This window comes from Chrysochloris asiatica, unplaced genomic scaffold, assembly GCF_000296735.1.
Source record: "Chrysochloris asiatica unplaced genomic scaffold, ChrAsi1.0 scaffold00309, whole genome shotgun sequence".
NCBI lineage: Eukaryota > Metazoa > Chordata > Mammalia > Afrosoricida > Chrysochloridae > Chrysochloris > Chrysochloris asiatica.
This window is the reverse complement of record NW_006408827.1, coordinates 2,492,895-2,506,649: the sequence shown is the minus strand read 5'-3', so window position 1 is coordinate 2,506,649 and position 13,755 is coordinate 2,492,895. Positions and strand designations below refer to the sequence as shown.

The following is a 13,755-nucleotide window of genomic DNA, read 5'->3' as shown; positions in this document are numbered from 1 at the left end:
ACCCCATCTTCGGGTCCTCACCCCCTCGCGGAGGCCAGACCCCGGCAACTGAATGGTTTAAAATCAGGAAAAGTGTGCACAAGTGTATTTTTTCGCCATACTTATTCATTATATTTGTTGTTGTTGTTAAGTGCCTTAGAGTCTATTCTGACTCATAGGGACCCTACATAAGGTTTCTGAGTCCTGGTATGGTGCTATGGGTTAATGCGCCAGACTGCAAAGCCATTTGAACTGCAAGTTTGGCGGTTCAAGCTCACCAACTGCTCTTTGGAAACCCTACACATGGTCGTTATGGGTCGGGATTGACTTGATGCCACTTAACAACAACAATAAGGTTTCTGAGGAGCTGGTAAGCTTAAACTACTGCAGTTCAAATCTATCTTACAAATCCATCATATTAACCTGCAGCTCCATACCAAGACTCCATTGAATATATGCTGAGCAAGTAATTTAAGGAGTTGGGTTATATTAAGAGATTATGGCATGGAATCAGGATTGGAGGAAGACTCACCAACAAACTGATATGTGGTTTTCAACTGAGCAAATCATGATGGAAAGCATTGTGAAACATGGGTATTCAAGAACACTTAATTGTGCTCAGCAGGTAGCTGTGCATAGAGCAAAAGGCAATTGTTTGAAAAGAATCCGGGCACACTGAATGGTTTAAAATCAGGAAAGGTGTGTGCAGGGTTGTACTCTTTTATTATAATTATTCTATCTGTAAACTGAGAAAATAATTTGAGAAGACAGATTGTATGAAAAGAAGACAGATTGTATGGCATAAGGACTGGGGAAAAACTCATTAACAACCATGCTTGCTGACGGTGAAGAGGATTTTTAAATTTTACCAATGAAGATCAAAGACCACAGCCTTATCTGGGGAGTAGTCCCTCCTGGCAATATATCCAAAGTATAAGAGACAAAGTCTCACCATCCTAGTTTCTAAGCAACTTTCTGACTATACTTCTTCAAAGACTGATTAGTTTGTTCTTCCTGCAGTCCATGGTACTTTCAATATTCTTCTCAAACACAATAATTCAAATGCATGGATTCTTCTGCAGTTTTCTCTATTCTTTGACCAACTTTTACATGTATATGAAGTAATTGAAAATAGTGTAGCTTGGCTTGGGGCACCTTAATCCCTAAAGTGATTATCTTTGCTCTTAAACACTTTAAAGAGGTCTTTTTGAAGTAGTTTTACCTAATACAATACATTCTTTGAGTTCTGGACTGCTGTTTCCATGAGCTTTGATCCAAACAAAATGAAATCTTGGGCAACTTCAATCTTTTCTCCATTTATCATAATATTGTATCTTTTTATCATACTTATTCAACTTACATTCTGAGCAAATAATCGGAGATGCAGCATTATAAGATGAAGAATGTGGCATCAGGATTGGAGAAAAACTCATTAGCAACCTGTGATGTGCAGAGGATGCAACCTTGCTTGCTGAAAGCAAAGAAGACTAAAAATACTTACTGATGAGAGTCAAAGTGAAGAAAGCCAAAGCTTTCAGTATAAATGCACTTCAATGTAAAGAAGACAAAAATCCTTACAACTGGACCAATAAATAACATCATGATAAATGGAAAAATATTGATGTGAAAAACATTGTTTTTATTAGATCCACAATCAACACTCAAGAAATAATCAGCCAAGTAATCAAACTAGTTATTAGTTAAAAAGTTAGCCTATACCCAAAATACAAGTTCAATTAGAATGATATTCATAGCAATTAACAAATGACATGGTTATTCAATTCTCTGTTAGCTTACAAAATCAAATTAACTTGAAAACAACAATAACAAAAATAAGTAAAAGCAAAAACCTCACTAATTTTGACAAAAATTATTTTATCTCATTCAGTTTTGTTGAAAGAGCAATTTGTTTCATTGGAGTGTCCAGCATTCCTGCATGTGAAGCTAAAACCTATGTCAGAGGTGTTTTAAATATCAGCATGTTCTCCCATGGTGGATAGATGTCAGTGGAGGTTCCAGACTAAGACAGACTTGGAACAAGGGAAGACACATTATTTCTGAACGGTTAGTCAATAAAACCCTTACTAATAACAATATCTGTCAGATATAGTGCAGGAAGATAACCACCCAGGTTGGAAGAAACTGAAATACATCTAAGGAAGAGCTGCCACCTCATGGTAGAGTTAATGACATGAATGCAAGAAATCTTTCTGGATTTTCATTTGCTGATGGGGACACAACTCAAAATGGAAAGAAACACAGCTGCAAATATCCATTAATAATGGGAACATGGAATGCATAAAGTATGAATCTAGGAAAATTGGAAGTTACCCAAAATAGAACAGAATGTAAAATATTTATATCCTTGGCATTGTTGTTAGGTGTCAGTCCTGTCGGTTCTGACTCATAGCAGCCCTGTGCACCACAGAATGCATCACTGCCTGGTCCTGCACCATTCTTACAATCTGATAAGCTTGGGAGCCCATTGCTCCTGCCACTGTGATAATCTATCTCTTTAGGTTTCTTCCTCTTTTTCACTGACCCTCCACTTTATCTAACATGATATCATTTTTCAGTAATGTGATAATGGGTACGATGTATGAGAGACAATGTCTCATCATCCTGGCTTCTAAGGCTTAATGAGCTGAAATGGGCTGATAGTAGACATTCTGAATCTGACAATCATATGGTGTATTATGCTTCAAATGACAAATTGAAGAGGAACAGTGGTGTATTAATTATCCAAAAACACATTTCAAGCTATACCTTGAAATACATTTCTCTCTGTGTCCATACTACTACAAGGAATACTAGTTTAATACCACTATTCTATTATTCAAATTTACTCACCAAACACTATAGCCAGTGATGTTAAAATTTAAGAATTCTACCAACTTTTTCAGTCTGAAATTGATCAAACATGCAATTAAGATGCATCAATAATTAAAGGTGATTTGAGTCTAAAAGTTGTAAACAAATCTGTGATAGTATCAACACTGGAGTTTGTGTTTTAGAATTTTGCAAAACCAAAGACTTCTTCATTTCAAGTAATTTTTTCAATAGCACAGACACCTATACTTGTGGATATAGCCAAATGGAATACACAGCAATCAAATTGGCTACATCTGTAAGAAGAGACGATGGAGACGCCCTATCATCTGCCTAAACAATGCCAGATGCAGACTATGGAACAGACCACCAACTGTTCACATGCAAGTTCAGAAAGAAAAAGCTAAAGAAAATTAAACAAGTCCAGATAAGCCGCATATGAACTTGAGTATGGCCAATACTCAAAGTATGGGTAATTCATTTGTGCTTTTTGCCTGTGTGTTTGCTTTTGACTGTATGGATCACAGCAAAATATGGATACCATTGAGAATAATGTATATTCCAGAACACTTAATTGTGTTCATGACAAATCTGTACAAAGACCAAAAGGCAATGGTTTGAAAAGGAGTAATGAATGGTTCAAAATCAGCAGAGGGCTGTATATTTTCACCACATTTATTCAATCTATATGCTGAGAAAATTTACTGAGAAGGTCGAATAGATGAAGAAGAACATGACATCAGGATTAGAGAAAGACTTATTAATAACCTGTGTTATTTAGATAATCCAAACTTGTTTGCTAGAAGCAAAGTGTACTTAAAATATTTACTTACTTACAGGGAAAATATTGAAGTTGTCTGAAAATTCATTTTGTTTGGATCCATGATTAACAATCATGGAAACAGCAGTCAAGAAATCAAATGATGTATTACATTAGATAATTCAGCTGAATAAGATGTCAGTTGAGGACTAAGACATGGCTTACCTTAGTAATGGCATTTTCAATCACGTTGTATGTATGTGAATGTTGCAGAATCAATAATAAGATTTTAGAAGAACAGAATAAGAAATGTAGAAGAACACTACATTTAAATTGTAGTGTTGGAGAAGAATTTAGAAAGTAGCATAGAGTGCCAGAAGAACAAACCTGTCTGGAAGAAGTTCAGCCAGAATGTTCCTTAGAAGTAAGGATGGTGAGATTCTGTATTTTGTTATTTTGACATGCTGTCAGGGGAATCAGTCCTAGGAGTAGGTCATCATGCTTGGCTAAACGAGGGTCAACAATAAGGTGTAAGAACCCCAATAAGGTGAATTGACACAGTGGCAGCCAAAATGGTTTCAAACATACCAACAATTTTGATATTGGCACAGTATGGGCAGGTTTCATTCAGTTATGCATAGGGCATCTATGAATCAGAACTGACTCTAAGGCAACAATATCAATTACATAACATTTATTCCCATAACATTCCCCCTCATCCACTGCTATTTTTGAGAAATATATTATGATCAGGGCATTTTACATTTTTAATGGGCTAAAATAAATGGAGAAAACAAAGTCAAGTTTAATTTGATTACATTTAAATTAATTTGTGTTTTACCTGCATTTTATAAATATGCACATAACGTAGATAATTTCTAAATCAAAATAAGTGAAATTTCTAGATTTACAAAAATTCAATCTAAAAATCTTATGCATTTTAATTGAGCTATAAAAGTAATCATCCCACTCAATAAAAGCTGTTAATCCTTTTACAAGCATACACTGATATCCCATATATGATAATTATGTCCCACCTCTTTTAGCATTATAATTTTATAAATGAATATTGAGAAAAAAATCATTTGACATGTAAGATTACATACTTTGTATTTTCTATATTTTATTGAATCATAAACGACATGCATCTAATAAAATTTATGTGTTCTACATTGCTAATAAATGTCATAACTAATTCCTTTTTACCCTAACTGCTAAACCAAGATATTTACTCAGATTACTAAGTTAAGAAATTATTTAAAATAAATCTTTGGGAAAATTTACTATCAAGTAAATTTTGCAATTAATTGCAAGTCTATATCATATCATCATGGCTAAATTTGATATTTAATATTAATTAATCCCATAATTATGCTGTAATTTTAAAAAATGTGTACATCAAATTTATTGTGCACTGTCAAGGTAGTTCTGACTCATAGAGAACTTATGTGACAAACTACAACTGCTCCATAGGTTTTTCAAGGCTTCAATCTTTCTTTCATAGACTTTATAATATTTTAACTTTTTATTTTGAATTGAGGGAATGCTTACAGACAAGATGGTTTGTCCTATATTCAACAAATCCTACAATTTGTTTCAACACAATGGTTACCATCCTCTCCATGCAATAACATTTATCCTGATACCTTCCTGCTTTTCTGTTTCAATTCTACTCCCCTTCCCATACATTTTCAACTTTGTCCTTATAAAGATTTTGAATTATTGACCATTCCAAGGTGAGAGTAGCTAGTCAATGTTGTTGTCATCCCTACATACCTATATGCTGGTTGGCTGAAAGTTGGGTCATTAGGTTGAGTTGTTTTCCAGACCTGAAGGGTGGTCAAAGGCCACCATTTCAGGGCCAGTCTCTTTCTGACCAGTACATGTGGTCTTTTTTTTATAAAAAAAAAAAACTTTTATCATCAATTGAGTGATAGTTTACATGGGATACATGGGAGAACATCAGTTTTCACTCAACCCATTGTATTTTGTTTCTTTGCAATGATTACAATCCTCTCTATGCACCATTAGTTAACAGAACTTGCCTGTATTAATTTTTTTTTTTTTTTTATGCACACAAAAACATTCAGGAATATAAATCTTTTAAATAATCAAAGGACACATTTTACAAGCCAGTCTCCTGCCTGCCAGCACACACTTTTTTTCTCTCCATGAGTCTAGAGTCCTCAGCAGCTCTACTTCTCTATGCCATCACCTCGTCTTCCATCTCTAGGTTGTTGCTTCTCTGGTTAGTATCCCAGGTTCCATTCATGCATTTCTCTCTTGATGGCACTATGGTCCTCTGTCCCTAGAATGTAAGACTAATAACTTTCCCCTATTTGTTACACAACTTCTACTTTTAGAGTTGTAACACTCACAATTAGTCATGATAACAATTATTCACACTTGAATCGAAGAATCCTATCCCTATCTCCTTTCACCGGCCCCCTCAAGACAAGATGAAAACTATACAGTTGAGATTCTGCCTTCCTCCACACAGTCTGAAACTAAACTTCCTCTTGAAAACTTATAAGCCAGCCACTTCATACTTTTATAGCCACCCCCCCTCCCCTGCCCCATTTTAGGTATCCAGTGTCTAAGTTGCCCATCCCTATCAACTCTGTGTACTGAGAGGATAGGCTTTATCCTTGATGTGAAGACTCTTTCCCTCTTGGTTGGTATGTTGAGCTACTACATCCATATGTAAAAGTCAAGTTCATCAAATTGTAGCCATTTACAGTTGCTTCCTGTATCAAAACAAACTGCTTCATCTTCCTTTACTACAATTCTGATCATCAAGCCATAAAAGCTAGGTTAAATGGACACTGTCTGCAAGTTAAGGCATTCTTGTGTGCCTACTCCCACTTCATATTAGCTGGACACTTCATTCTCAGCTATAACCCACCATGACTAGGACAGTATTCATGGTCTCAAGAGTTTCCAAGTCTCCCCAACATTTGGACTAACAAGCCCTTCCTCTTCTCTCTCTCATTTCAAAGTTGACATGTGTCTATGGAACATGGTCAAACTCAGTCCATGTCTTCATTATTGCATATTCCCCACTTCCATTCAGAATTAGAGCAATGTGGTCACCAATGAGGTTACATGCCTGCTTGTAAGTTCCTTTTGGGTTTCAGTTTTGAAGGAAGTTTGTCCTGGAAGGACTTGATGGCTTGCCTTTATGCCTTCTATGTTAACAGCTTGCTTGTTCTTGTAATAGCCAGTCTGCCATTTTTATTTTTGATTTTCCTGCTGGTATTTCTTTCAAGAAGTATCTTCTGTTCCTCTATCCACCCTTGGATGATCTGCAAACACATGGTCTTTAAAAAAGTAATGATTTTGAGCATTCCTTTTAGAGCAGTTGTTAGAGGTAGCCAGGTACCATCTAATCCCAAAGAGTTTTTGTTAGTATTGTTGATATTGAATTTTTAAAATTATTATTTCAATATTTTATGTTACTTTTTCACAGCATCTATTTTACTGATCTTTTCATTTATTTCAAGAGATTTGTAATTGTATGTTGAAATATTTTTATAATCCAAATGAAAAACCGACCTCCATTGAGTCAATTCCAACTCATAAAAACTGTTGTTGTTATGTGCTGTGGAGTCGGTTCTGACTCACAGTGACCCTGCATAGGGTTTCCGAGGCTGTAAATCTTTACTGGAGCAGAAAGCCTCCTCTTTCCTGTGGAACAGCTGGTAGTTTCGAACTGCTGATCCTGAGGTTAACAGGCTGATTCATAACCACTATGATACCAGAGTGCCTTAAAAACCCTGTGGTGGTGGTTATGTGCCGTGGAGTCAGAACTGACTCCTAGTGGCCCTGTGCAGGGTTTCCGAGGCTATAAATCTTTATGGGAGCAGAAAGCCTCATCGTTCTCCCGCGGAACAGCTAGTAGTTTCGAACTGCTGACCTTGAGGTTCTCATCCTGATTTGTAACCACTACGCTACCAGAGCTCCTTTAAAAACCCTGTTGTTGTTGTTGTTATGTGCTGTGGAGTCGGTTCCAACTCATAGCGACCCTGTACAGGGTTTCCGAGGCTGTAAATCCCGTAGGACAGAGTAAAATTACTCTGTGGGTTTCTAAGACTAGAAATCTTTTTGCAAGTGAGCTACCTTATCTGTTTCCAGCAGAGAAGCTGATAGGTTTGAACTTTTGACCTTGTAGTCACCAGTTTAATCCTTAACTTAAAATACAACCAGCTATTTTATATAAACAAAGTATCTTTGTTTATATAATCAGATAAATATTTTAAACTGCTGTTTAAAATATTTTGTTTATATAACAACAGTTTAAAATATTTATCTGATTCATTCTAACATCTGATTCATCTTCGTTTTGGTGTCTCTTGATTATCTTTTCTCATTTAACTTGTGACTTTTCTGTTGTTGGTATCAAAAGAGGGTTTCAATTGTATTTATTGTATTTTAGATATCATATTATGAAACTGTTGGTTCTACTTAAAATTTTTAAGCATGCAACTCCCTGTGTGAGTATGGATATTAAACTTCCCAATGGGTCCCACCAACACTACCCCGAGAACAGTGGGGCACTCATTCACACAGCATGATTGCCTCTCAGTACATGTGTTAACTCAGCTCCTTATTGTTCCCATAAGAAAGCTAGATTGCTAAAACACATATATTGGTAGCACAGTCAGCTAACCTGTAGGACTCACTGACACAGAGTAGGGGAAATTGAGTGCCAAGTACTTCTGTCTTGTATCATCTTGTTCTGTTTTCTTCATGATGTGAGGGAGAGTTTGAGACATAGTTCCCCACCGGACCCACCTCTGGTGTGGAGGGCAAGGATGTGTTATTATTTTATCTCTTAGTATAGATCTGTCCATACTTCATACAAAATTATGAGAAATAAATGAGCTAAAACACATAAGATTCTTAAAAGACTCCGTGGCAAATATTAACATCCTAATAAATGTTTTTGTTATTTTTAGTTGTCAACGATTGATTGTCACTCATGGTGCTACCATGTGTGCATAATAAAACTGCTCTATAGAGTTCTAAGACATTCTTTTGAAAACAGATAACAAACAATTCTAACAGACTGGAATATTGTTAAGTGCCTTTGAGTCAGTTCTGACACAAAGCGACTCTGTATAGGGTTTCCAAGGAGTGGTTGGTGGATTTGAATCACCTAGTTTGTGGTTAGCAGTCCAGTGATTTTGCTACAGTGCCACTGAAAGATTCCAAAAATATCTGGATGGGTTCAAGTTAGCAACCTTTCTTTTAGTAGTCAAGGGTTTAACTATTTGTACCAGTATACCCAGAGACTTCAATAAACGTTAGCTGTTGATATTATTGTTTTGCAAACCCACAGTTTTGTTTACTGATCAGCACTGGAATGTGAACCACAAGGCCAACAGTTCAAACCCATCAACTGCTCCTTGGAAACCCCTCACAAAATCATTATGAGTCAGAACTGACTCAACAACATTTGATATACATATTAGCGTAGTGGGTTATGAACAGGGCTGCTAACACCAAGGTCAGCAATTTGAATCTACCAGTTGCTCTATGGGAGAAAAATGAGGATTTTTGCTCCCGCAAAGATTTATTAGCCTAACTATGAGTCAGAACAGATTCAGTGGCACATAACCATTAACCACCAATGTATATTAAATATTTTCATCAATATGGATCTAATGAATATGAATCACCACCTGATGTCTTCACACTGTAGATACAAATACATGTAAAAATTTTGTGCCTACAGAATAGAAAACATTAGTAATAATCATTAACCTGTGAGTAAAGTATGGAAAATGGGGTCTGTTTGACCTGTTACTTGTAGTTATTCCATATTTGTGAAGTTACTCTGTCTCTATTTGAGCATTTATAAGCACTTAGTCATGTATATATTATTTTCTTAACTTCTAGTACATGCATAAATTGTTGTCATTAAGTTCTGTCGAATTAATTTTGACTCAAAAGGAGTGGCTGGTGGACTCAAACTGCTAATCTTGTGGTTTGATATCTGGTGCTTATCCCATAGAATCACTGCTTTCCCAGTACATACATATAAAAATAACCTATATTAGAAATAAAAGAAATCAAGTATGTTTGACTAATTAACAAAAAATATTTAAGGGTCACTTTGTTTAATGATACTTGACATATTACTCCAAATATATATTCTTTCATTTACCATACCATGAGAAGATACTTATTTGCAAATAGCTGGCCAAGTATAATGTAAGTAATATGATCAAGCTTGAGCAATTGTTTCTCAGGGAGCGATAATTTTTGAAAGCTATGTTGACCTTTCCAAGCCACTAGGGTATCATTTAGTGTAATGAGTGCTAATTTTCTAAGTGGTATCCTAGTGACCTAAAAGAGTTTTCACAACTTACAAAAGTGCTTCTTAATCCCTGTGGTGTAGTTTACACAGTAGGAAAATATGGCTCATTATCTCACAAACATACATTACAAGGAAAGAGTTTAATAGCCAAAATGGCATTTTTGCTCAATTTAAACAGGATGGCTTTAAAAGTATGTTTCTATAAATAGTGAAATGTACCTGCAGAAAAACAAATATTATAATTTTCTTTTTGTACTGAATTATACCAAAAAATTAGGCATATATAAACCTATTTAAGACTACTTTTTAAATGTAAATTAGTATCACAAGGGAGGGGCCAACTCAGGGCTAATTTCCTTGGTGCACTTGAAATGATGATTTTAATCTCCTCCTATTACTCTCTGAGGCCTTTTTCTGAGTCTAGAAACATGTTTTGCTGTTTTCAAGCTTGAATGGCAATCGGAGCATATTTTTTAGTTCAATGAATTTGTATCTAGGCAAGTTTCTAATTGCCTTACACAAACACCGTCTTCAACTTTTGTATAGAAAATAGTCTTATACAAATAACTGCATCTGCAGTGAATCAAATATAGATTTATCTAAATTACAAAAAGAAAAGCTACAGAATAATAGTATTGTGCACAACATATTCTATATTTTTTTGCAAACATATAACTCTGGATTTTCCCCCTGTGGATCAATGTTGTAAATCCTCGATTTAGAAAGAAAAAAAAAAAAAAATTCTCTTTGCAGTTTCTAATCTGAGGTAATGCATAGTTGTGCAGAATTATGGTTTGCTATTCAAGGTGGAGGGAGTCCTGGTATGGTGCTGTGGGCTAAAGCGCCAGACTGCAGTGCCGTTTGAACTGCACAGTGGGCGACTCAAGCTTACCAGCTGCTCCTCAGAAACCCTCGGAAATATGGTCACTATGGGACCGAACCAACTTGATAGCACTTCACAACAACAACACAATAACAACTTCTTCAAGGCATACTTAGAAATGAATGAAAAATTGTTTTAATTTATAGAAATTGAATTTAATGCATAGTATATTTCTAACCCACCTTCAGTCAGAACCAGCATACAGAACATACCAAATGACTCCTCTGAAGAATTTGCTGAGCTCATGGAAAAACATTCTTTGGTCATTGGACTTCCTCAGACATGGTTTTTCTAACCTTACTTATTTCTCTCTGTAAAAGAAAAACTCTTTTTTTTTTTCTTCTACTTTTGAGAGACTTGTACATGTCAGGTTCATGTGCTCTCTCTGTTGCAGTAGTTCACCTACCCTATGTGGCTCCCTTCCCCTGCAAATACTCTTTAAAATAAAGTACATCCTTTCCAAATTCAATTAGGTTTGTCAATTGTAAATTAATCAATCCTTTTTAAGCAAGTGCATATCACTTTCTTAGAAGACCTTGCTAAATGCATGACATAGTCATATCAGTATATGCCAGTTTTTGTTAAGTAATTTCTAACTCATTTCCATCCTATGAGTTAGAATAAATTGTACTTCATAGGTTTTTAGTGACTGGTTATTCAGAATGATATCATCAGCCCTTTCTTCCACAGTGTCTCTGCATGGCCTCAAACCTCCAAACTTTTTGTTAGCAGCCAGGAGAATCAACGCTTTATACATCCTGAAAAACCCATAGTTATGCTTACATTCTAATAACAATATGTTTTCTCTTTGCCCCTAGAACTGCAAGTTCAGTGACTTTAGGATTTGCTTCCTTATTGATTTGGGGTTAAGAGTCTACAACATGTTTTGCTACTGCTGAAGTCTCTGAGTGGTGCAAACAGTGAATTGTTGTGGTTTTTAAGGGCAGTAGAGTAGATTCCAACCGTAGTGATGATCTTGAAAGGCCAACCCTGAAATTCAAGCCAACTTTGCAGTCCAGTGCATTAACTCATGCGCCAAAACAGTGACTACACTTGATTATTAATCAATATAATCTGTGTTTGACAACTGGAGTTGTGGTGTGGCACTGTGAGTTAATACGCTGGCCTGCAAGGTCAGTTTTAATTGCAAAATAAGTGGTTTAAGCCCACCTGGCACTCCTCAAAAACCTTATACAGGATGGATATGAGTCAGAACCGATGCAATGGCATGTAACAACAAAAACATGCTGGACTGCATCCAAAAGCAGCTCAGAAGAAAGACCTGGAAGCCTACTTCCAAAAACAGTCATTGAAAACCTTATGGAGCACAGTTCCATTCTGAAACCCATAGGATCATCTTGAATCACAATCAATTCAAGGTAAGTGGTTAACCAGTTGCTGCTCTTAATATGGAATGTCTACCTTTTAAGTTTTGATCATCAATTTCAATAGCTTCATCTATTAAACCACTAAGCCAGTTTTGTCTGTTAGTTTGTTTAGTCATTTTTTTAGTAACATTCCATTAAGGGTTCAATTTATGTATTAGTCAAGATGTTAGGCATGCTACAGCAATAGAAAATATCTTCTTTATAGCAGATTGCAGGGCTACTAATGTCATTTAATCAAACCCATTTTCAAACTAAAGATCTTGGTGAGTTGGCCCCAAGACTTTCAACTATTCTCTTTAATTGAGGAATATTTTACTTTGTCTCTTGCTCTTAATAATTTTTTAAGCAAACTAAAGCTTATTCTGCAAGGTACAAAGAGTGCACTGCTGAAGTTAGGTTGAATAGAATTCACAAAAAATGAAATTGTTGGTATAGTTTGCCATTTTAGCAAAAAATAATAATAATCAAGAGTTAAAAAATGATTCATATCTTCAAATTAAAAATTATAATGATATACTTGAAATGATAAAGGCTGATAAAATTTAAATAAATATATATTTTTTTTCATGCAGTACTAAATGAAGTTTACATTAGCACCTTTCATCTGGAATAAAAGAGGTCATCAAAAACTTAGTCAAAAATAGTGTGTTATTATGAGGACTCTGGCAATATGGTGGACTAGGCAGCCACACAACATGGACCCTCTACAACAAAAATAAGAGATTCCAAATGAAACAGACAGGAAATAAAAGAAAGAAAAGAAGCTTTTAGAAAAAAACAGGAGAGGGAAGATGAGAAGAGCAAGAGAGTAGAGAGTAGAATATACATATCAAAAGTAAAAATTATTTAGAGAAGTGGACTGAATACTTACAGGACGAAGAAACTGAGTATGGATGGTCAGAGAGGGAGACTGACTGCTGAACATTCAGATTTAGCACCACTATTTTTTTAGCAGATTTTGAGATAGAAGTGTGCTGAGAAGAACAAATTCACATACGTGAGAGCAGAGGTTTGATTCCTTCTTTTTTCACATCCTTTCCTGGTGACTGGAGGTATGGCCAGCTCCCACCCTCATCCACCCCCTGCAAAAACCTGCTCTCTAGGAGTTCAGAGCCATATGGTTGGAAGCCATACCAGTGTGAGGTGAAGGGCAAAGCTTTGGTTGCTGATTTGGTTTACCGATTTTGAGCCTCAAGTCAGGTTAGCTTTAACCAGGCCTATAGAATCCAAAGAGCCACCAAACTAGCATTTAAACCTGCCCCAGCGGCATGTGGTTCTACAGATCCTGAAACCAGCTCCAGCAAGGGCATCTAAAACTGCTTCTGGATTGTTGTTGTTGTCAGGCGCCATTGAGTTGGAACCGACTCATAGTGACCCCATGCACAGCAGAACGAAACAATGTCCAATCCTAAGCCAATGTCACTACCGCTGCCACACTTGATGCCATCAATGATGCCACCTGGCTGATCCATCTCGTTGGGGGTCTTCCTCTTTTTCCCTCCACCTTACCCAGCATGACATCCTTCTCCAACAACTGTTCTCTCTCGACAATGTATCCAAAGTTTGAGAGACGAAGCATAGCCATCTTGGCCTC

General features: G+C 36.1%; 1 pseudogene; it reads right to left on the bottom strand.

Annotated features, from left to right (window-relative positions):
- LOC102828761 overlaps positions 1–12,277 on the bottom strand; it is a 63,254-nt pseudogene extending 50,977 nt beyond the window's left edge.
- Between the last annotated feature and the right edge of the window lie 1,478 nt (positions 12,278–13,755).